The sequence below is a fragment of the Gorilla gorilla genome, chromosome 13, assembly GCF_029281585.2.
Source record: "Gorilla gorilla gorilla isolate KB3781 chromosome 13, NHGRI_mGorGor1-v2.1_pri, whole genome shotgun sequence".
Lineage (NCBI taxonomy): Eukaryota > Metazoa > Chordata > Mammalia > Primates > Hominidae > Gorilla > Gorilla gorilla.
Genome location: NC_073237.2, coordinates 40808173 through 40831213, shown reverse-complemented (window position 1 = coordinate 40831213; position 23041 = coordinate 40808173). Strand labels below are relative to the sequence as shown.

At 40.6% G+C, this 23041-nt stretch overlaps 1 long non-coding RNA gene across 2 annotated transcripts in view; it reads right to left on the bottom strand.

The window, feature by feature from the left end:
* Window positions 1-1145: 1145 nt before the first annotated feature.
* Window positions 1146-23041, bottom strand: part of LOC115935840 (uncharacterized) — a 49648-nt gene continuing 27752 nt past the window's right edge. For both annotated transcript variants that reach the window (XR_010130190.1, XR_008668402.2), the window contains one exon: window positions 1146-4737. This is a non-coding gene — a long non-coding RNA (uncharacterized lncRNA). The remainder of the gene's footprint in view (window positions 4738-23041) is intronic.

Below are 23041 nucleotides of genomic sequence, written 5' to 3'. Positions count from 1 at the left end.
TTGAAGATTCAGATAAAAAGCTCAGTTCCAGCATGACCATCTGTTATGTCCCCCTCAAAGAAGATAACTAGTAGTTTATAAAAGCAATAAAACAGTTCCAGAGCTCAAAGGCAATAGCAAGGACTTCCAGTTACAAATCAGGGAACATGCAGGCTGATATCCAACTGAGCATGCTTCCATTACCCCCCGCACTGCCTCTCCAGTCAGAAACAAAGATTCTCTAGTTACTGGTGTCTGATCTACTCTTTTTCTCCCTCAAACGGATTATGATTGGGCGTCAAACCTGCCGTCCCTCTTCCCTTCTGTTGATGTGCACTGCTTAATTTTTTTTACCTGGCTACCTTTTCCATACACATATATCATCTTTGACCTCTTCCATCTCACTCTGCCTCAGCCTCTTCCAAGTCTTATCCACTTTTCTTAGCTCTCCACCCCCACCCCAGTATTTGATTGAGTAGTGAGCCAAGACTGGAATCATATCCGGACTAGTCAGTATGAGAAGTCAATGATATACCTGGTCAAAAAGAAGAAAGTTTAACCATAAACCAGAGAAATCAACTCCTGAAACTGAAATAAAGGGCTCCCATAGTTTCTCCCCTAAAGCCTCCTTCCAGGCTTCTTTTTTTTTTTTTTTTTTTTTTTTTTTTTGAGGCGGAGTCTCGCTCTGTCGCCCAGGCTGGAGTGCAGTGGCGCGATCTCGGCTCACTGCAAGCTCCGCCTCCTGGGTTCACGCCATTCTCCCTTCCAGGCTTCTTAATCGAGCTTTGCAGTCAAGAGTTTGGGCAAAGGCTTGTGCTGCCTGGACCGTAATCTTGGCTCTGCACTTTCTGGATATCTGACCATGGGTGAGTTACTTGACCTTTAAATCCCTCAATTTCCTCATTGGTAAATTGGGCACAGTAATGTACCTTCCTCTTGGGGTTGTTAGGATTAAATGAAATAACTTATTTAAAGTGTATAACACAATGCCTCACAAATTTTTAAGTCCACAATTAATGTTATTCATCATTATCAGCAGCAACAGCAGCTACATCTTTCTCCAATTACACTGTTATTTTTTTGCTCTTACCCTCCTTTTGTAGTAATTACTGACTGCAACTATATTTTTCCTATTCTTTTATTACAAACACACACTAAAATTACTTAAATAATAATAGGAGCCTAGCTTTGGCCAATGATAACGTTAGAGGAGGTGAAGCAAGGGGAAGACCCAGGCTACCCGGGGGGTACCCAGTTCAGGGCCTGACCTTCAGATCACAGGCTCTGCTTGAGGTCTGATTTTGTCAGCTTGCTAAGAATGGACCCATCTCTCAAGGGGTACATTTGAATTAATCAAACTCAGGAAACATTTATAGAACTGCAACACCTATCTTTTAATTTTACAATAATAAACATAATTATGACAGAGCTGTAATAGTTGTGGCAACAAAACCAGAGAAATGTCTCCCTGTAGACCTATATAAGAAGCCCAATTTTAACCAGAAGTTATTAGGCGAGTATGCAAATAAAACAAGAGAGTTAGCTGATTTTAGCTACACTCCCTAAAACAGGCTGATGCATCTATTTTCCAGAGAGACAGATCTTTCAGCAGTCATTGGCTAAAGCTCCCTCTACAATACGTAGTACCACCTGGGGATGCTGCCAATGGTTGTTCAAGGGGCTAATTTCTCAGTTCTTCCAGGGCTAAGAACTGAGTTTCCCTTCTTTGAGTAACATTCTTACAGGCCCCAAAGCTATTTTGCTTCTTAAAGGTAACTTTGCATATCACTGTTCTGATCAATTTTATACTAATTTTATAGTTGCACTCCCCAGGGGGTATTTTTTTTCCCTTATACATAAGCTCTTGGGTTGAACCTCAACATACTAACAGCATTTACTGTTTCCATTACTTTGCAGGGAAAATAGGCATGTGGGAAGATGGGGGCTACTGAAGGTCCAGTTATGTATCATATTACTTTCCAGAAAAATTAGCTTCAAGTTCCAAGTAAATAACTTTACAAATGTATCTGACACTTGCTCCCACACCCTCCATCTCTATTAATAAACTAGCATTATGCTAAAATTCATTTTTAAGCTAAAGAGTTTCTATTTCTAACATACCTCTTCTCAATGACAAAGAGGTCATTATAATTTTTGGCATAAACGTGGCAAAAAGAAAATGGTGACACTTGTACCACCTACACGATCTGCAAACCACAGTTAAGAGTTGTTAATAACATGAGAAATTTTTGAATTTAAAGGGTTAAGTGAAAGGAATCAAGATTAAAAGTCATATATTCAGAATATGGGCAGTATACCATAGAATTCATCCTTGCTCCGAAACTTACTGCCTGGGGCAGATGCCTTACTCTGCTGTGTCTAATCAGATAAGCCAGTGATGTATCTTTTTGCTTCAGTTTCTTCATCTGGGAAATGGGAAGACCATGCCTACATCATAGATTGTAATGAGGATGAAATGAGTTAATATCAGTGAAGTATTTAGAACAGGGACTAACACATAATAATCACTCAATAACTGTTAGCTCTTTATCATGTCCACTATAAAAATACAATGAAAAAACTAGGGAGAATATATCCAAACATTATTAGCTACCTCTGAAAAGGGCTTTCTTCCTCTTTATAGTGTCCTGTGCTTTCTCCAAATTTTGTCTAACGCCCATATACTACTCAGATAATAAAAAAAATAAACTTTTTCAAAAAATTAGCTCAGTTGGTAACTTTTAACCTGAAATAATGTTTGCCAAAAGCCCCTTTAATGATGCCATTCCAGATTCATAACTGCATCACTTTTCTACTGCTGCCGTAACTACTTACCACAAACACAGTGGGCTTAAAATGATACAAATGCATCATCTTACAGTTCTACAGGTCTGAAGCCTAACACAGGTCTCCGTGTGCTACAATCAAGGTATGAGTAGGGCTACGTTCCTTTGTGGAGACAGAAGACCAATGAGTTGCACTGCCTAAAATAGTAGCTGTAGCCATACATAGCAATTTAAACTAATTACAATTGAATAATATTACAACTTCAGCTCTTCCATCACTCTGGCCACACTTCGAGCTCGGTCGACACGTGTGGCCAGTGGCTTCTGCATGGGACAGCACAGACGCAAAACACTCTCATCGTTGCAGAAAGTATGGACAGTGCTGAGCTAGAGATGTGACTCATACGGACTTCCTCACTGGCGTTCTTGTGCTTTAGGCATCTTTTCAGATACAAATGGGCTCAAGTCAATCTCCTGTTTAAAATTCTTCTCTGGTGTCTATTGCTTATAACATTTTCCCAACATTTTAGAGCTATATAATTCAAACCAAATCTTATATATACATCATAAAATGTAGCTGCTCTCGTTATAACTCTAGTAGGTGCTTCAAGACCTCCATTAGCCTCATTCCGCTGTAAATATCTGAGCACTTTGATACTATCTAAAGACAAAGTGAAACTCCTTAGCATGGCATAAAAAACTGTTCTTCATCTAGTCCCAGCCCCTTCGCTCTTCCCCAGAGACCACTCCACTATTCCCTTTCACCCTTCTGTAACTTCATCCATGAAATCCCCTCTACTGCAATGTCTTTCTCTCTTTCCTTTTTCTTTTTCTTTTTTTTTTTTTTGAGACCGAGTCTCACTCTTGTCACTCAGGCTGGAGTGCAGTGGTGCAATCTCGGCTCACTGCAACCTCCGCCTCCTGGGTTCAAGCAATTTTTGTGCCTCATCCTCCTGAATAGCTGGGATTACAGGCATGTGCCACCATGCCCAGATAATTTTTGTATTTTTAGTAGAGACGGGGTTTCACCGTATTGGCCGGGCTGGTCTCGAACTCCTGACCTTAAGTGATCTGCCCACTTTGGCCTCCCAAAGTACTGGGATTACAGGCATGAGCCACTGCGCCTGGCCTCTTTCTCTCTTTTCTACCTACAGAACTCCTCCTCAGCCTTCAACCTCTAACTCCATGTTCGCTATGGGGAGAAGCCTCCTGATGGAGAATTTTCACTCAGGCCAGGTGTTCTCATACATACTGAGAGCAATCACATGGATAGACCTTTAAGGACTTTTCTGTGAATCCCCAAAATTGTATGCATAATTTCATGTGTAGGTACATTTAGAAGGTACACGCTGTCTGGTTTTCCTACAGTTATTAACTGGCCAGTGACCCCAAAAGTTTAGGAACAGTGCTAGAGAAATTTCAGGGTTCAAACAGGAGTCCTTTCAGCACTTTATGATCCCTCTTTTAATCTCAGTTTCCAAAAATACCTTTTTATTTTTAAAGTTCCTTACACAAATACAGTCATGCACTGCATAATGATGCTTTGGTCAATAATGGACTGAATGTAAAATGGTGGTCCCATAAGATTATAATACCATATTTTTACTGTGCCTTTTCTATCTTGAGATATCTTTAGATACACAAATACTTACCATTGTGTTATAAATGCTTACAGTATTGAGTACAGTAACATGCTGTACAGGTTTGTAACCTAGGATCAACAGGCTATACCATAGAGCCTAGGTATGTAGTAGGTGTATACCGTCTAGCTTTGTGTAAGGACACTCCACGATATTCGCACAATGATGAAACTGCCTCATGATGCATTTCTCAGAATGTATCCCTGTCTTTAAGTGACACAGGACTGTGTATATAGTCAGTTCTGCAGTCTTGTCTTCAGGTTAGAAGCATATGCCCCATTCTGGTTCATTCTCTCATGACATAGAATGCCAGGTACTCCAACATATGCTCTCTACGAGAAAAAAAAAAAAATGAAAAAAAAGGTAAGGCAGTGCACATTACTGAACTAGGAAAATAGTTCTACCATTATTAATTCAACTCTGTGTATTTTAGAAGACATTACTAACAGCATTTACAGAGGTCTTCACGTACCAGGTACAGTGCTAAGTGGTTTACATATAGTATCTTAATTAAGCCTCAAAGCCCTTGAGAAGTATTATCTCAATTTTTACAGATGAGAAAACAGGCTTAAGTTACATAGCTAGTAAATGGAACACTGGGATTTGAGCCCAGGCCATCCAATAAGTGGGTATTAAATTCACTGCATTCTTGTAGTGTTCTTAGTTCTACCTGAATAATCACTGTAAAGGATCTCTCTTACAGTGATATTTGTGGCTGTCTAAACTTAGAGATCCCGAGGAAAAGCGTGAAGATGTTAGCTGAAATGTTAAAATCATTCCCTTTTAAAATGGAGACAAAGGCTAGCATTATACAGTGACTATATGTTAGATAAAAACATATCATGAATCTACGAATAAGGCTGTCACTCACCGACTATATTTCTCTAGGGAAGTTCCTTAAACTCTCAGTGCAGTTTCCTGATATGCATAATGGGGGCCATAAAAATATTTCGTTCTTGAAAATAAATTAAATAACATAGGTATGATGGTTAATTTTAGGTGTCTACTTGACTGGGCTAAGGGATGTCCGGATAGCTGGTAAAACATTATTTTGGGGTGTGTCTGTGAGGGTGTTTTTGGGAGATATTAGCATTTGAATGGGCAGACTGAGTAAGATCACTCTCACCAATGTGGGTGTGCATCTTCCAATCCTTTGAGGGCCCAAGTAGAACAAAAAAGCAGAGGAAGGATGAATTTGCTATCTTTAGTTGGCTTGTGACATCAATCTCCTGCCCTTGCATACTGGCATTCCTGGTTCTGGGGCCTTTGGACTCAGACTGAATCACACTACTGGCTTCCCTTGTCCTCTAGCCTGCCAATGGCAAACTGTAAGACTTTTCAGCCTCCAGAATTGTGTGAGCCAATTCCTATAATCAATTTCCTCATAGACAGATAGATGGATAGGCAGGCAGACAGACAGACAGAGCCTATTGATTGTGTTTCTCTAGAGAACCCTAATGCAATGATGAAATACATGTAGTAATGGTCATTACTGTTGCTGGAAAACAGGTTTGAGGTGGAAGAATGTTCTTTCTGATTTATTGGCCTTCCTAAGTGAGCTAAGATTACTGAGCTGAAGGTTGTTAAGACTACCTGCTCTTCTGCTTTTGTCTAAGAAGGAAATGAATCAGAGAGATAAGACTCCTGCTTCATATGTAAGAGTTTTATGGGGTAGTGACCAGTGATAAACGTGTTATTCTCTAACTATCAGGAGTTGGAGCGAAGCAGGCAGATGAGACCATTAAAAATATGAGCCCCTAAACACAGTGGGGCTACTGCAGCTGGCTTTACAACCAGCTTATCAGAATGACATCTTAGATCTAGCCCTGCTCCTCCAGCTCTCTCCAGGACTGGGCGCACAAACCCAACCAAATGAACTCTGGTCCACAAAGAGACACTAACATTATGTCTGTTATAACCACATCTGCTCCAGGAAATATTTCATGACCCATAAAAGTCCTCTATCTTGGGGGCCAAGAAGGGAAAGTGCAACGGCTAAGTGATGAATTTCTCTTTTGGTTTGCGGCCACGTCTTAGTTAGTTTGGCTGCTATAACACGCATTTATAATTCTGGAGTCTGGAAGTCCTAGATCAGGGTACCAGGTTCTTGGTGAGGGTTGTTTTCCTGGTTTAAAGATGGCCCCTCTTTATTGCTGTACCCTCACATGATGTATGTGTGAAGATACAGACACACACACACACACACACACACACCCGAGAGAGAGAGACAGAAAGTACATGAGCTCTGGCCTCTTTATCTTTTTGTAAAGGCATTAATCCCATTCATGAGGCCTCTGACCTCATGACCTAATTACCTCCCAAAGTCCACACCGCTAAACACATTGAGAACTTAGGCTTCAACATACAAATTTTGAAAGGTACAAACATTCAGTCCACAGCAAGCCATGAAACCAAAAATGCTCTTATATTCTGGTTTTACATGTAGAGTATTAAAGAGAGCTTCATGCAGATGAACCACACAGGATAACAGAAGTTGAAGTGTGTGGTTTTAACTTGTAAAGTTATTCCATACAGGGTATTTTACAATTTTTGAGTTAACGCAAGGCTATCCTATAATTTTCAATGAAGAATTTTGCATACTTCTATTAATGCTTGACATTCTAAAGCCATGAAACATACTTTCCGTTCCTCCACAGTCTCCCCAGCTGTCTACTTGCTGTCCCTTAAACATACTGAACTCATTCCTGACTCCTAGATTTAGCTCCTTAGTGTTCCATTCTCCAGGTGGAACACTTTTATCTCTGCATATTCAAACTTATCTAACCTTCACATTTTGTTCCAAGCCCCATCTTATATTTAGATGTTAAGACTTCTCCAATTCCTGCCATCTCCAGTCACCTTGCTTACAACTGTGTATATTCCACAGTGAATTAATGTATTCTATGTGCCAGGAAGTGTGCTGGGCACTGGAGATGCAGCAGTGAACAAAACAGATGAGTGGTAAACCAGGCAGAGGAACAATCAGACAAAAATTAAAATTATATTTCTATAGTAAAAGGTAATGTGGCAAGATTACCAAGACAGACTTCAGAATGAGAAGAGATCTCACCAGGTTTTCTGAGACCTAGGGTGACGCTAGATTGGGTCAGACTTCACTGTGAGCTGTCCTGGGAAAGAATCAAGGTTTGAGACTAGTAGTTACCACCACCCAATGAAGTGTAGATAGAAATAAACCACCAGTACACACACAGTTTATTGTGGGTAAGTCTGGAGTTATGCAAAGCCTATCCTCTCCTCTCAAGATTTAGCGTACTGTACCATTAATGACACACTTCTTTGCCTCCTTTATAAAATGAACAGGTCTTTTTAAGTTCTGGTAGTTATCGCTCTTTCAAAATATCATATCAATGCTATCTTTCTTCAAGCAGCATAAAGTGAATTTTGAAGTGTTTTATTCTGATGATGTCCCTTGAAAGATATCCACTTGTTAAGTATCTCTCATGTAATTTTCAGTCTAAAGTCCATCATCTGTAGACAGAAGTGAGGACAGCACAGTTGGAAAGAGGCCTAAAGCTGTTATTTTAAACAAATAGCTAGTTACAAGTGCTGGTGAGGGAGAGCTTTTTCATTTGTCTTTTCATACACAGACTAGCTTGTCACTGTAGCATTTGTGTCCCTAATCTGATTAGCTAGAGGGGTGTCCAGAAATCCCCTAGCTACAATAGCCACTTGCAAACTCCAGATACATCAAAACAATGATTAATAAAATATATCTATAAGCGTGTTTACAGTCACAGGGGGTTAAGAAGGAAATGAAATAGCAGCTATTGCAAACTCCTTTCCCCTGGAATTCATAATTTATTTACCTTGTCTGTCCTGTTCCCGGTGTGGCTACAATCAATTGCATTCCATGTCAACTCCTAGTACCACAGTCTACTGTGCCTGCATTTCTAGCTGTACACACTAAAAATTCTATAAACACTTTCAAGAAAATATCAACATCTACCTATTAGCTATCCAGGTGAAATATAATTGCTACTAGAAAACGATCTAGGGGCCTATTCTTCCCTGTAGAAGTGTCCTTAGAGAGAAGTATATTAATCAGGGTAGGCTAAGTGAGGAAAGAACCCCAAAACCCCAATGACTTAATATAATCAACAATTATTTCTCATCTATGCCAAATGTAATGTGGATATTCCTGGTCTGGCTGTTCTCCTAAACACAAACTAGGGGATCCAGGTTCCTTCCAACTTTTACTGTTTGCAACTGCAACATAACATACCACTGTTTTCATGGAATAATATGAGTGTAGGCATGGCCTACCAAAAATTTAACCACCTCTTCCAAAGTAACACATAATAATTTAGGTTCACATTAAATAAGCCAGAAATAGCCAAAGGCCTCACCTAGATTCAAGAGCCTTGGGAAATGTAAAACCGGCGAAATGGCATTCAACCTCCTGGAAAGGGAATGCCACGTTGCTGGTGATCAGCTAGCCATCTCTGTCCTGAGGACCTAATGTAGGCATATTTTTTTAAAACACACACACACATGATCTACCAATCTCAACTCTTACCAGTCTTCCAGGAGATTATCAATGCCTGGCTCCTAAGTCCTCACAGTGATACAGTCCCGGTTTAAAGGCGGGGGCTTAGGAGGCCAACAAACCTAGATTCAAATTCTAACCCATCACTTAGCAGTGGCGTGACCTTGTGCAGATAGCATATCCCTTCTCTGCTTCACCTCAACAATGGAGATAACCGTCATATTTTATTCACAGGGTTGTTGTGAAAATTAAATGATGGGGCATCTCAATAAAGATACCCCCAAAATGAGAACAAAAGCTATTTAATTAGAACTTGATATAACAAGGAGTCAGCCACCGTCACTTGCATTTGGCAGAGTCAAGGTCAGGCAGGGAATGAGAAAACTTTATAATGAAAAAAGGGAAGGCTTCAGGTATGCTTTGATTGGAGGCTGCTGGCATGGGGAAGCTAGATGGGCTAACCAGGACCAGACATCTTAAGTGATTGCTTGTGAAGCATATTGGACTTTCTCTGCTTGATCCTGAGTGGTAAGTGGCAAAAATTAGGGGAGCAGAGGGTCACTAACCAAGTCCTGATAATAATGGGCTGATGCTACAGAAGTTGTGGTTTGGTGTCCCGGGTTGGTGGCTGTGCAGTTCATGAGTCACTTGTCACACATGGTCTGGCCTTTGCCCCTTTGCTTGCTCAGTCTCTCATGAGCCATTATTTTTTTCCAAATTGGATGGTGGGTCTACTCTTCTTTCACAGACAAAGGTGATCTTCCCAGTTCTCCACTCCTATGGAAGAACTTTCATCAGAATTTTTATGTTTTTAGGCTCTTGTGTTAAGGGATGAGAGGCAGGGAAAATACAAGACAATAGCTTTAAATTCTGTGCTGTCTGGCAAAGCCAGGTCTACCACTAAGCTACACTGCATAGAGCAAATCTCTCCATAGCCAGGTGAAGCCACTATTAAAGAGCAATAGTGTGTTCTACAGTGCTGTGAATGAATGGGCTTTCCAGGATGCTGGAGAGCTGAGGGCAGAGAAACAGTGCTCAGAAATGCCTACACACTGATTGCCATTTCCCCTAGGTGAGGATGGAATGCTCTGACCTGAGTTTGGCTCAACAACCAGCAGAGCCTAAAGTTCGCAAATATCTCCTTGAAGAATTAAGTACAGAGATTTTATTGAGTGTGTAGATTCGTTATGAATGGTGATGAAAGGCACAATATAAAGTGACTCTGACCCAGCACAAACTTAAGCTTCTTGGATCCTGCAAGACCTTACCTTACATGGATAATGTTACCAGCAGCTACATGCCCCCACCTCACCCATTACAGACTCTGGGGTCCAGGTGAAGCGGCAGGAAGATATTCTGCAGCTGCTTTTGCTCTGTGTTGTCATATCGCTTCTGCTAAGTTTCTGTATCCTTGACTAAGCCTCACACTTACAGCATGTGTGTGTGTGTGTGTGTGTGTGTGTGTGTATACATGCACACTTTCACTCCAGGGTTTGGATGCTTTTTATCATTAAAACATAGACCACTTGAAATTATGTAGGTGTCCTGGGTCAGACCACAGGTGGTGGCCAGTCTCAGCCACAAGCCTCAAAAGAGACATGTAGCACATTTGAAGAAAGCAACCAGGACAAAGAGAGACTTAAATAAATGACACATGAGAATGAATAGTTGAGGAATGAAAGGAAGGAAGGAACTAGGGGATGTTAAACCTGGAAAAACTGATTCCTGCTAATAGCACCATCCAAAAATTGAATGTGTTTTCCCTGGATTGGCAGGAGGTAAACTAGCTAAGGCTCTATCCCAGGACATATTTGAACAAATATAACAATACTATGTTTGAAATGTTCATTGACTCCTTCTGCCCACCTCTAAGACTTTTCTTTTCCCTCGTAGCTCTTGATTCTTTACAAGCAGCCAAGATGCCTGTCCTCATTGCCACTGGGAAGGGATGAGCACAAAGCAGAGGAAAATGGAGCCCTTTCTTATATTTGTATTCCAAAGCCTAGACTCTTCAGGGAATGAGAACGGGGAAAAAAAAATCTCCCACTACATTAGAAACCAAAATCATGCTCTGAGGCAGAAGGTGGAGACAGACTTAGAGGTTTTTGAACTCAGAGTCTGTGAAGCTCAGGATGACAGCATTTACCTGGAGAGACCCTGTAGGCAAGAACCAAGTCAACATTTGCAGATGGTCCAAATTTCCCTGGAACAAGGTCCATACACATGCCTGTGCCTCAGGGTGCTGCATTCTGCCTGCTTCAGTATTTTAAGTACACGGATGCCTGCCCTGGAGGCAAGAAGCATGTGAGGGGCAAGACTTCGCACAGCCCCTGGAAGACTCACCTCCTGAGGGGAACTCACTCCCACTACAGCCTCACAACAGCCCAGATGTTTAGGCTTCAGAGATTAAAGGGCGGAGAGTGGAATGCTAAGCACCTAGCAAGATGAATTTGGTGATAAAAGGCCTAACTACTACGCTTTGGCAGAGTTGAAGAAACCAACCCCACATCCCCCTGAGCCAGGAAAGTAGAAAATTACACACAGACTGAATGATCACTTGGCATGGGGTTATGTAGAGGAAATCAAATTAGAAGTCTGTGATAGTTGGGGTTCTCCAGAGAAACAGAACCAATAGGGTGTGTGTGTGTGTGTGTTTGTGTGTGTAAAGGGACTTATCATAAAGAACTTGCTCATGTGATTATGAATGCTGAAAAGTCCTAACAGCTGCAGGGTGAGTCGGCAAGCTCAGAGACCCAGAGGAAATGGGATATAGTTACAGTCTCAGTTCGAAGGCCTGTGAATCAGAAGAGCTGATGGTGTAGTTCCAGTTGGAAGGTCAGCAGGTTCAAGACTCAGGAAGAGCCGATGTTTCAGTTCAAGTCCAAAGGCAGAAAAAAGCCAACATGTTAGTTCTAACGCAGTCAAGCAGGAGGAAGTCTCTCTTACTTGGGGGAGGGTCAGACTTTTTTGTTCTAGAAGCTCTCAACTGCTTGGATGAGGCCCATCTACATTAGAGGACAATCTGCTTTATTCAGTCTATCAATTCAAATACTAATCTCCTCCAGAAATACCCTCACAGACACACCCAGAGTAATGTTTGGCCAACTTTCTGGGTACTCTGTGGCCTAGTCAAGTTGACTTGCAAAATTAACCATCAACAGGGTCTCAATGGGATGATGATGAAGACCTTTCCAAACATAGATCTACGGTGTTTTATCAGGAGGGGATACAGGCATCCAGAACTTGGAAAAAAAGAAAATGCACTGGGGAATTTGTTGAAGCTTATTATGTTTGCCTTATCTTGCTGATGTTTCTTTCTAGGAATATTTCAGTGTAGCCAGTCTGTGTTGATCTTCAGTGGAGCATCCAGCTATGGCATAAGTGCTTTGCACAGTTTTGTAGTTAAATCCATGTTATTTATCCAGCATAAAACCAATTTTTTAGAGACATAAATAGCAAAAATTTTCCAAGGCTATAAAAATTGTTCTTCCAACTTTCCTGATAACCTGATCTTCTGGACCCAGTCAAGTCAGTACCACGCGGTGATTAAAATCACATGTTCTGGAATATACAGGCCCAGATTCAAACCCTGGCTCTGCCAAGACATTCACAATGAACTTCAGCAAATTATTTAAAATCTTTGAACCTCAGTTTCCACATCTACAAATGTGAAGATAGTGACACTGCTTACACTCATTACATCAGAGGATGCCAGTAAATAACTTAGCCCTGTATTTGCCACAGGCCAAATGCTTAAGATGTATTAGAAGTGGTTATAATAACTTGGATGGAGTTCTTTAAAATGTGCTGCCAGCATTGCCCTGACATCTTTTAAAAACACTTCCTCTACTTATCCTTTCTCTTCCTCTTGCATCCCATAACTTAACTATCCATAACAACTACCACTGATTTTCAAGGTTAGCAGATAGATTTCTGGCTGAAATGCTGGATGATAATTTCTCCAGAAACCAAGGAAGCCATTTACGAAGGGCAGGTATTTGACTTGCATGCCAGAAAGGTGGAAACCAGAGAACAAAGATAAATAATCCTATTTCCTCCTTCAAATTAAAGCTTTGTGTGCATGCATGTGCACCAGAACATACTGACTTAATCAGAAGCAGTCAACTAAGATTAGAAAGAGTAAAATACAGCCTCAGAACTAAGGGAAGCACAGTAAACAAGCAGTTATTTCTACAAAATCCAACCTCATGACAATGCTCAGCATCACTGATATGTGGATATGAGCAATTCCAGAAAGTAGAATAATTGCACCATTTGACAATAATGTAAATGTTATCTCCTTTACTATGTTGCTTTACCTCTGGCTGTGAGTCCGGAATTTTCCAGAGAGAAGACACTCAAGAAAGATGTTGCCTTGACTACTTTTAAAGATAGATTTCTAGATGCAAATATATTTCTAGATGCAAATTTTCAGTCACATAAAAAAAAAAACCAGCAGGTCAGCTATAGTCTGTTATTATTTTAAACTACACTGGTTTCAACCAATGGTTTCAAGAGGTAGATGACTTTGAAAGGATAGTTTCTTTAAAGAAAGTTTCACAGACATTATCAGTCAAGGGAGATACCACATGACTGAATCGTCATTATCCCATATGGAAAGAGTACCTTTGTGCGCAAGATATTTGTCAACAAATATCTCTAATATATATGAAAGATCTTTCTATTTTGATCGGATTTTTTCTATATATATATATCTATTAAATACATATGGTGAAATTTTATCCATAGTAAAATAAAATTCCTATCCTCTCCGGGTAAGAAATTATGTCAAAATGAGAATGTGTCATTAGTCTTCAGGAAGGCCAAATTAAACCTCACTGCGATACTCCAACACACACATTAGAATGATAAAGTTAAAAAAAAAAAAACAAAAAAACCAAAAACTCTGACTATACCAAGCACTGGAAAGGACATGCAGGAAATGGAACTCTCACGTGCTTGTGATAGAAATACGAAAGGGTACAACCACTTTGGAAAACTATTTGCTGCCGGGTGCGGTGACTCATGCCTGTAATCTCAGCACTTTGAAAGGCCAAGGTGGGGGGATCACCTGAGATCAGGAGTTTGAGAACAGCCTGGCCAATATGGCAAAATCCTATTTCTACTAAAAATACACACACACAAAAATTAGCTTGGTGTGGTGGTGTGTGCCTTTAGTCCCAGCTACTTGGGAGGCTGAGGCAGGAGGATCTCTTGAATCCAGGAGATGGAGGTTGCAGTGAGCTGAAATTGTGCCACTGTACTCCAGCCTGGGTGACAGAGCAAGACTCCATCTCAAAACAAAACAAAACAAAACAAAAACTATTGGGCAGTTTCTTACAATATTAAACATACAACTGCCATATAACCCAAGTATTCCACTCCTAGGAATTTAGGGAAGAGAAACAAATATATATGTTCACATGCAGATGTCACATGAATGTACACAGCAGCTTTATTTGTAATGGCAAAAAACTAGAAACAACCCAAATCAACATGAAATAAACGGGTAAACAAATTGTAGCACATCCATACAATGAAGTGGTACTCTGTTACAAAAAGGAAGAAATTATTGATGCATGCAAAATGGATAGATCTCAAAATCATGACACCATGTGAAAAAAGTTATATGAAAAAAGAGTATATATAGTATTTTTCCATTTATATAAAATTGTAGAAAATTGAAACATTAATTTATAGTGGCAGGAAGCGGATCAGAGATGCTGTCTGGGAAGGTTTTGGAGGAAGGAATGGATTCCAAATAGGCACAAGGAAATTTTGAGGGATGGTGGCGATGTTCACAGCAGCTTTATTTGTAATGGCAAAAAACTAGGAACAACCCAAATCAACATCAAACGAATGGATAAACAAATTGGTGATATAGATAAAGATGGTGGTGATATAGATGTTTGTTTTCTAGATGTAGCGATGGTTTCATAGACGGATTCACAGGTCAAATCTAAATTGTACACTTTAAATGTGCGTAGTTTATTGTACCTCATTTAGCTATCAAGTATAAAGACAAAAAACATCTTTTCCTTTGTGAATTTCTCTTCCTCTGTCTCTTATTTTGCTCCATATATATATATGTATGTATACGTGTGTGTGTATATATATATATAAATATATATGACACCCACTAACAGCATCTTCATTTCCCCTTGAGGAATATGCTTTCCTGATTCTCACTCCTTCAATTCCTGCATTGTGGCAAGCAGGAAAGCCATGTGATTCAGTCTTGGCGAGAGGAGGGTATCCTTTTAGCCAGTGTGATGGTTAAGAGACAAGGTGTACCCTAACCTGGGCCAATGAGATCAGACTAGGAAGTCCTGAATTAGGACTTCTCTTCAGATTGCAGAGAAAGAGCCTGACGTAAAGTGTGAAAATATAAGCATGGAGCTGCAGGCGGACATCTGGCTCCGCCAAGGGAAAGCCTGCCTAAAATGGAGCCAACACAGAGGAGAGATGGCACGATACTGTGTGAGCCGCTGAGTTCAGATGTGCCTGAAGGCAGACCTATCTCTGTACTTTCAGTTTTGTGGCCAATACATTTCACTTTTCATTAAGCCAATCTCAGCTGGGTTTTTTGTCACTTGCCATTATCTCTTCTCCTCCTGGCCAAAGAATGACGTGTGATGTCCATGGGAAAGTATTACATATTTGGTAGTTTTCCCACCAGTGAAAAATTGATGGGAATGCTTAAGTGATTTTAAAAACCCACTAGTTAGCTCTTCTAAAATGACGGATGGTGGTAAATGAATAGACAACTTGACAAGCCAGAGGATGCTCATGGTATGGTCCCCTCTACTCAATGTATCTCAAGATAATCCTAGACAAGATGAACACAAGAAGCAAAATAACTCTTTCTAGCTGTGTGACTTTAGGCAAGTTGTTTAACCAGAGTCTCAGTTTCCTCATTTTAAGAGAAGGCTAATGGCAGTATCTACTTCTTGGGTTTTTAGGACAGTTACATTAAACCATGTACATAAAGCCCCTGCCCTAAGGTAAGTCCTCAATAAATATTTGTTGTATTACTCTTTCTAAGACACTAGTAATCTTTACCTATACTAAAAAACCCCAATGGTTCTCCCTTCTCTTAACAAAAATCTTATGCATTCTTCAAGTCCCACCACCTCCTCCAGGAAAATCTCCCTTGATTACTTCAATACACAATGTGGTGATTTCTTTTTTCTGGATTTCCAAACCATTTACTACAAATGTGTGTCTGATACCCTTATCTTATTTTGTCATAAACTGAATTTCCAGTCCTAGGCTGGAGCCAGTTCACATTAGATCTTTGGAGTTAATTATCAAATTTTCAGAAATTTTGAGAGATAGTTGCTAAATATCCCATTATTTAAAAATTAAATTACAGAAAATTATGATTAAATAAGTTATATTAAAAACAAAGGCAATACCCAAAACATAATGCTTTCCACCATTTGTATAACATTTATAGTATTTTGCTATTATCTATGCTCTTGAAATTATGTCTGTTATATATGTATAGAGGACACTATAAAATGGAGTGTTACTTCACCTCTCTTTCTGAATTCAGTGTCATCATGTTGGCAACCTGAAACTTGCAATTGGTCATGGCAGGAGAATTCACACCTTAGAAATCAGCAAATGCTGCAAATCAGGATTCCACATCCCTACTTTTCTTTGAGATGCGGTCTCACTCTGTCCCCAGGCTGGAGTGCAGTAGTGTGATCTCGGCTCACTGCAAGCTCCACCTCCTGGGTTCAAGCTCTTCTCCTGTCTCAACCTCCCTAGTAGATGGATTACAGGTGCATGCCACCAAGCCCAGCTAATTTTTGTATTTTTTAGTAGAGACAGAGTTTCACCACATTAACCAGGCTGGTCTCGAACTCCGAACTTCAAGTGATCCGCCCACCTCAGACTCCTAATGTACTGGGATTACAGGTGTGAGCCACTATGCCCAGGCTCCACGCCCCTACTTTCTGGTGCCAGTTGTTAAACACTTAGAGGCACACCACTGATTTTAGCTTTTGCACATTTTAAATTGTTCCACTAGGTTCATTAGCTCTTTGATCATAGGAATGCTTCACATTTGTCTTTGCCCTCTGTGTTGTTCAACATATACAGTGGGTGCTCAACATTTTGCCACTTGATAGGAGCCTATAAAGAAGCAATCATTTCACAAAGATAGCTTTGCTATGTGCTATTAATCTATCTGACCTTATGCAGTTAAAAATACCTCCACGCACACACAAAAACCTTGCAGGTCTATCACTGTTTGAGTTGTAAACAATGGGGAAAATGCCAAACATGAAAACAGAGTGAAAATATTACAATGGGATAGTCGAAGTGAATGCATACTGACACATCCTTACCCCCTAACAAAAAGCTAAGATCAGTCCAATTCATGTCACAGGGAACTGGTCCAAAAAATCAGCAATGTTTCACCTAGAGAAAAGAAAAATGTAGGTGCACAGAGGGCAATAAAAAAAGTATCTTCAAATAGCTGAAAGGCTATTACAAAAAAAAAGACTAGGTATGTTCTGTATTGCACTAGACAATAATAACACCAAAATCAATGTTTAGATGTTACAGAGAGATACATCTTTATATAATGAGGAAGAACTGTCCTACAAAGACGGCCCAAGGTGCAATAGTCAACCTCAGGAAGTAGGCAAATTCCTGCTCCAGTAGTACTCACGTACAAGGTGTGGCATACAGTAGCAATTTAACATTTTTACATGAATGAAGGAGTGAATAGGCTGGCAGTGTTTCTCAACCGGGGCTACTAATTCTTCCTAAAAGGTGTTTGGAAATGCACTGAGGCACACAGTGAGAAGCAAAGATGTTAAACAATGCAGTCAAGGATGTCCCCACACAAGAAATTACCACCACACAAAATGCCAACAGCATCTCTCTTGAGAAATACTGAGCTAGACAAATCCTGGAGGGAATGTTTTAAAGATCAACATTCAATCATGAAGTAAGTGTTTATTGAGTGACTGGCAAGTTTCAAGCACATTGCTAAAACTTTAGGGTTAAAAGGCTGCACAAGATAGTTTCTTCTTACAAGAGGCTCGAGACTAATGGGAGAGAAAAAGTAACCAGCTTCAAGAGAGTGAAAAATGGCTAATCTAGAAATCTGAACAGGCACGGATAGGACAGAGGGCTCCTCTAACTATTGGGGTGTGGGGCAGTTCAAAGGATAGGGAGGCCTCTCAGAGGCCTTGAAGTTGGGTTTTGTAGAATACGTACGGGAATTTGCCAAGATGGAAGAAGAAATTCCAGATGGAGAAAACAGTAGGGGGGTTAAGGAACAGAAGTGTGAGAAAACATGGTGCTAGAGGTCTGAGAAAGCAACCCATGTAGAAAAGAATTACTTTTGTCATAGTTACATTGGGGTAACTGGTATATTTTGTAAACATTCCCACACAGAGCATATTATGAGAACCTAAGCACTGTTTGAGTGAAACTTGAGTATGGGCACTGTTGAAAAAGGAGACTGGGGAGTTGAGGACATGTTCTTTGCAACCCTGGGAATCTTTGACTTTTTAGAGGAGAGGGGAAGAGTTACCTCTGGGTTACCATAGGATGAGCAGAGACCAAGGCCCTCATCTTACACCACCCTCCTCCTTCTCCCTGCTCACTCTGCTCCAGCAACACGGGCTTGCTTTCTGCTGCTTGAGCTCACAGCTAAGCTTGTTCTCCCAACAAAGTATTTGCATGTGCTCCTCCCTCTCCGTAGAACACTCCTTCCCAACCTCGAGATCTCATTTCAGTAGCACCTCCTCAAAGAGGCCTTCTCTTGTCCACCCAATCTAAAATAGCATCAACTGAAATGTTCACATTCTTTCACTTGATTATTGCTTGTCTTCACAACTAGAGTGCAAGTTCCATGAGAGCAAGACTGCCAAGGCCTTGTTACTTGTATAGTCCAGAACTATGGGTACCACTAGACCATTTATTCACACCTGGCCATTTCATCCTATGACAGATAAGGAGAAAATGGACCAGAGGAGAGCACACATGGGATGGTTAGGAGACTCCACACCACAGTCTATGAAGAAGCAGCTACTGTCTGGTCCACCTAAAAACCTGAATGAGACTAGAAAAAAACTTGGAAACCATGTGCTTTGGGAGAAAACTGCAGGGCCTGGGATATTCAGCCCCAGTAAAAGGTACTCTCAGATGGTGCATCCTCTTTTCAAATGTCTGGAGGTATCATGTGGAAGGAGGACTGGAACTGCTCTGGATGATACACCAGGGGAAAGACCACAAGGTAGAAGACAAGTGAGAAAGTAAGATTTCAGCTCCACATGAGGAAGAACAGTAACAGGCAAAGTGACAGTCGAAAGTTCACAAGGGCCTTTCAGAAGGTTCCAGGTTCCCATCAGCAGAACTGTTTAAGCAGAAGCTGGCTAACCAATCCAATAGGGTTGAAAAGCTCAAGCCTTAGGTTACAGAGCAGACAAAATAACTAACATTTGTATGTCACCAACTGCATGCCAGGAGCAATCTTCGAGGTACATGACAAATATGAACTCATTTAATCCTTACAACAACCTGAGAAGGCAGGTGCTTCTGTCATCATTTTACAGCACAGACTAAGACACAGAAGTCAAATAACCTGACCGAGTTCACCTTGCCAGGAAATGGCAGAGCCAGCTTTTTAAATGACCTTTAATGTGTCCTCTAAATTTCACAGTAATTTTTTTATGCCTCAACTAGCAATGAGTTGCTATCCTATTTTTATCATCTCCAGGGAAAAAGCTTTCCAAAATGTCCAAGTGTGACTGTCCAGCACCATGGGGGCTCAGAGTGTAGGTGGCACATAACACTGTACTTCAATACTTGCATAGAACAGTCATTCTGAAAAGCTGTGCTGAATGAGGGACTCAGCCCTTGGTGTAGCACATATTTCTTTACTTTTATTGTCTATCTCCCCATAACCTTCAGATCCACAAGGAAAAGGATTTTTTTTGTTATCGTTGACTGCTATATCCCCAAGTGTTAAGTAAATATTTGTTGCAAATAGAAAAGAAAGTAAAGAAGAGAAGGAGGAAGAAAGTATCTTCAAGGATTCTCCACCTTGGACTCGGCACATTAGCTTCTTTGCGGGCCTTTTCATTTGAACATATCAAGAGGAAAACCACTAGGAGCCCAGATCTCAGACGAACTGAACATGTAGCTTTTGTGGTTTTCAAAAGAATCCATTGCAAACAGTTTGGTTTCTAGGTTAAAAGAAAAACAAAAACAAGCATTTTTCAAGCAAGGTAGCTGAAGCACAGATAAAAGTTTAGAGTACATCTCTGGGTTGCTGTCAAAATCCCTTTCTGATTAAATGTAATAAAAGAGAGTCAATACTAAAATGTTAATAAAATGCTGTTTTTCCCCTAGTCGCTAGCATCTAATAAAGGTGTTTTGATCCTATTTATGAAATAAATTATATTACTTAGTACCCAAAGGTGCGATTTTGTCTGTGGGAGGTAATCATATTCTAATTTAATGACAGAGAGGAAAAATCATGCATGACTAAAATAGCTGTAACACAGGCTATCCAGCTTTAAGAAGACTTACATCTTGAAAGGGGCTACAGACATGCCAATGCTTGTTAAAGTATTAAAATTAACATGTTTAAATTTTTTCATTTACTATATATTCAGTGCGCCTTCTTCCAGATCCCATAAGCCCACACTATCTTTCTCATGCATATTTAATCTTTTTTTCCCTGGGAAGTCAACTCCACAACCACCCCTCCAGAAAAAGAACTGTAAACAAGGCTGAAGGGAAAAGTGAGACAGGGAGATGAGGCGAGAGCAATGCAAAAGGACAGATGGCTAAGAAAAGCAGAGCCTCCTAGAGTCACCCTCAAAGGAAGAGAGAGACAATTAGAACCAGAAGGGAGCAGATTCATTTTGGAGGCATTTAAGGCTCTAATATCTTCCCCAAATGGAGAAATGGGTTCTATTTTGAGGCAAAGGGGAGGCTTATGAATACTTTATAATGTTTGCATTAGACAGCCTATGTCAGCATGAATAGATTGCATCCTTTGGGTGAGTAAGCCACTCCCTGGTCAGCGGTTAGAAATTTTAAATGTCTTTCCCGAAGCAAACTTCCTGGGAGCAGTTGAGTCACCAACTAAGGTGATTTAGAGGCAGACAGAAAACCTTTAATGGAGGAATAATGAACTACTTTGCATGCATCCATTAGGCCCCAAGAGTATAGGAGGCCTCCCAACAGGGTTCAGCAGAAAACCATTAGTGCAGCCACATTTTGAACTGTATGAAGACAACTGGGGAAGAACCTAAAGCGTAAACTCTCTCTTCAGCCACACCAACATCATTTTCTACCTTAAGCTGGGATGGCATGACTGCTATGTGATTTTGTAAGAAAAAAGGGGTCAGTATGATTTATTAAAATTCTAATCATTCAATCAAAATTTCTGGTGAGAATTCCCTTGTCTAATACTTGGGCAACCATAACTAAGGCCACCCTGCTGTCCAAGCACATTTTTGTTTCAAGTGAGTAAGGGAAGTGCTGTGCCTGAGTTATATAGGAAATACATGCTTTCCTATAAGATTGCTAAGGGCTAACTAAATTCTAGGCCTAATTAATTTCATTAAAATGACATTTGGTTTGAAAAATATTTTAGTTTCAGTTCCCTCAGAAGTAGATCAAGAGGTGGATATTAGAATGCAAGTGGGAGGTGATTTGGGGCAACTCCAGCAAAAGCATGAGACAGGAAAAGGGAAGTGAGCTAATAAAAGGTTCATTGTCAATAAATTACCACAATGGGCAAGTGGCGCTTAATCTCACTGGGGAATTCTAGGAAGCAGCATGGAAAATGTGCCTCAAAACTTAACCCGCCTGAGAGAGGAAGTATAGTCACATACCAGCTCCCCATTATGGGATGCTGGGGGTGGGAAAAAGGCCTTAATTGTCCAGCACTTTCCAACCTGCTGCCTGCCTGAGGGTGGAGGAGTGGGTGGTGGTTGAGGGAGAAAGCCGAGTGGGTTTCAGCAGCCACGGAAAGCACGTAAGGAGAAAGAAGCTGGGGCTTGCACCAGAGGTCAAGCCCAGTGTGCACTGAAATGGCAGGGGTCTAGGGCAGCAAGAGCAACTGCTGCTGCAGGAAGAAAAGTCAAAAAGGAAGCAAGCGCCAGTGGACTATAGCGAACTAGAAAACATGGGCTTTCAGTGTCGCTTGTAGATACTAACATTTGTTACAGGCTTCAATCAAACCAAAAGAAGTTACTCATATACCCCCAGCAGCTGCAGCCACACAACCACTACCACCACCCAGTGCCCAGAATGCTTAGGTGGAAGACAAAGCTGGATTGTTCTGCTTAATAAGGGGTGTCGAACTTAATGTGCCCTAAGAGAATCAAGGAAAGAAGACAGATGCCTAGGAGCCTGGGTACTGTGTGAAAGTTGAGGAAGAAAAAAAAAAAAAATCACCACCCCTACTCTCCATTCTGCTCTAGGAAGAATAGCTATGTAGAAAAGACTGGAGAAAAGAAATCTGTAACAGATGATTTTTCATAGTTTCTTGTTTCTTAATGTGAGACACACATATGCACATATAATAAACTTCCTCTCCCCTCTATTCTTAAAAACCTTCAGTGCAAACTACATTATCCACTAACACTTTGGTAGGAGGTGATTCTAGAGTCACTCGGAAGGTTGCCATGCCCTACATCTGAGGTGGGCATTGACAAGGGGACAGTGCACTTCCTAGCTACATCCCTGTTCAGAGCACTTTCTAACATACCAGAGCTCCAAAACAAGTCACTGGTTCGGTGATTCAGTCTCAGATGTACATTTTGGTATTTCCCCCACCAAGATCCCCCATTAGATGTTTTAAAAATTGAGACCAACATGAAACTCTGACCTCTGGGGTAAAAACTCCCAGCAGTTTTAATATATTGGGATAACCACATAGCTCTTATCAGTTAAAGAGTACGTATTAAGATCGCCACAATCCCCACCACTTTTTGTTTCCCATACATTACACTTGCACTGATTTTTCCCAGGAAATCCTAGCAAAAACGTGTCTAGCAAACATGGAAAAAGGAAAACTACAGCTAGCCAGAGCACTGCATGATTCTAGAACAAAAGAGAATGTATACTTCTCTGTGGAAATGAAG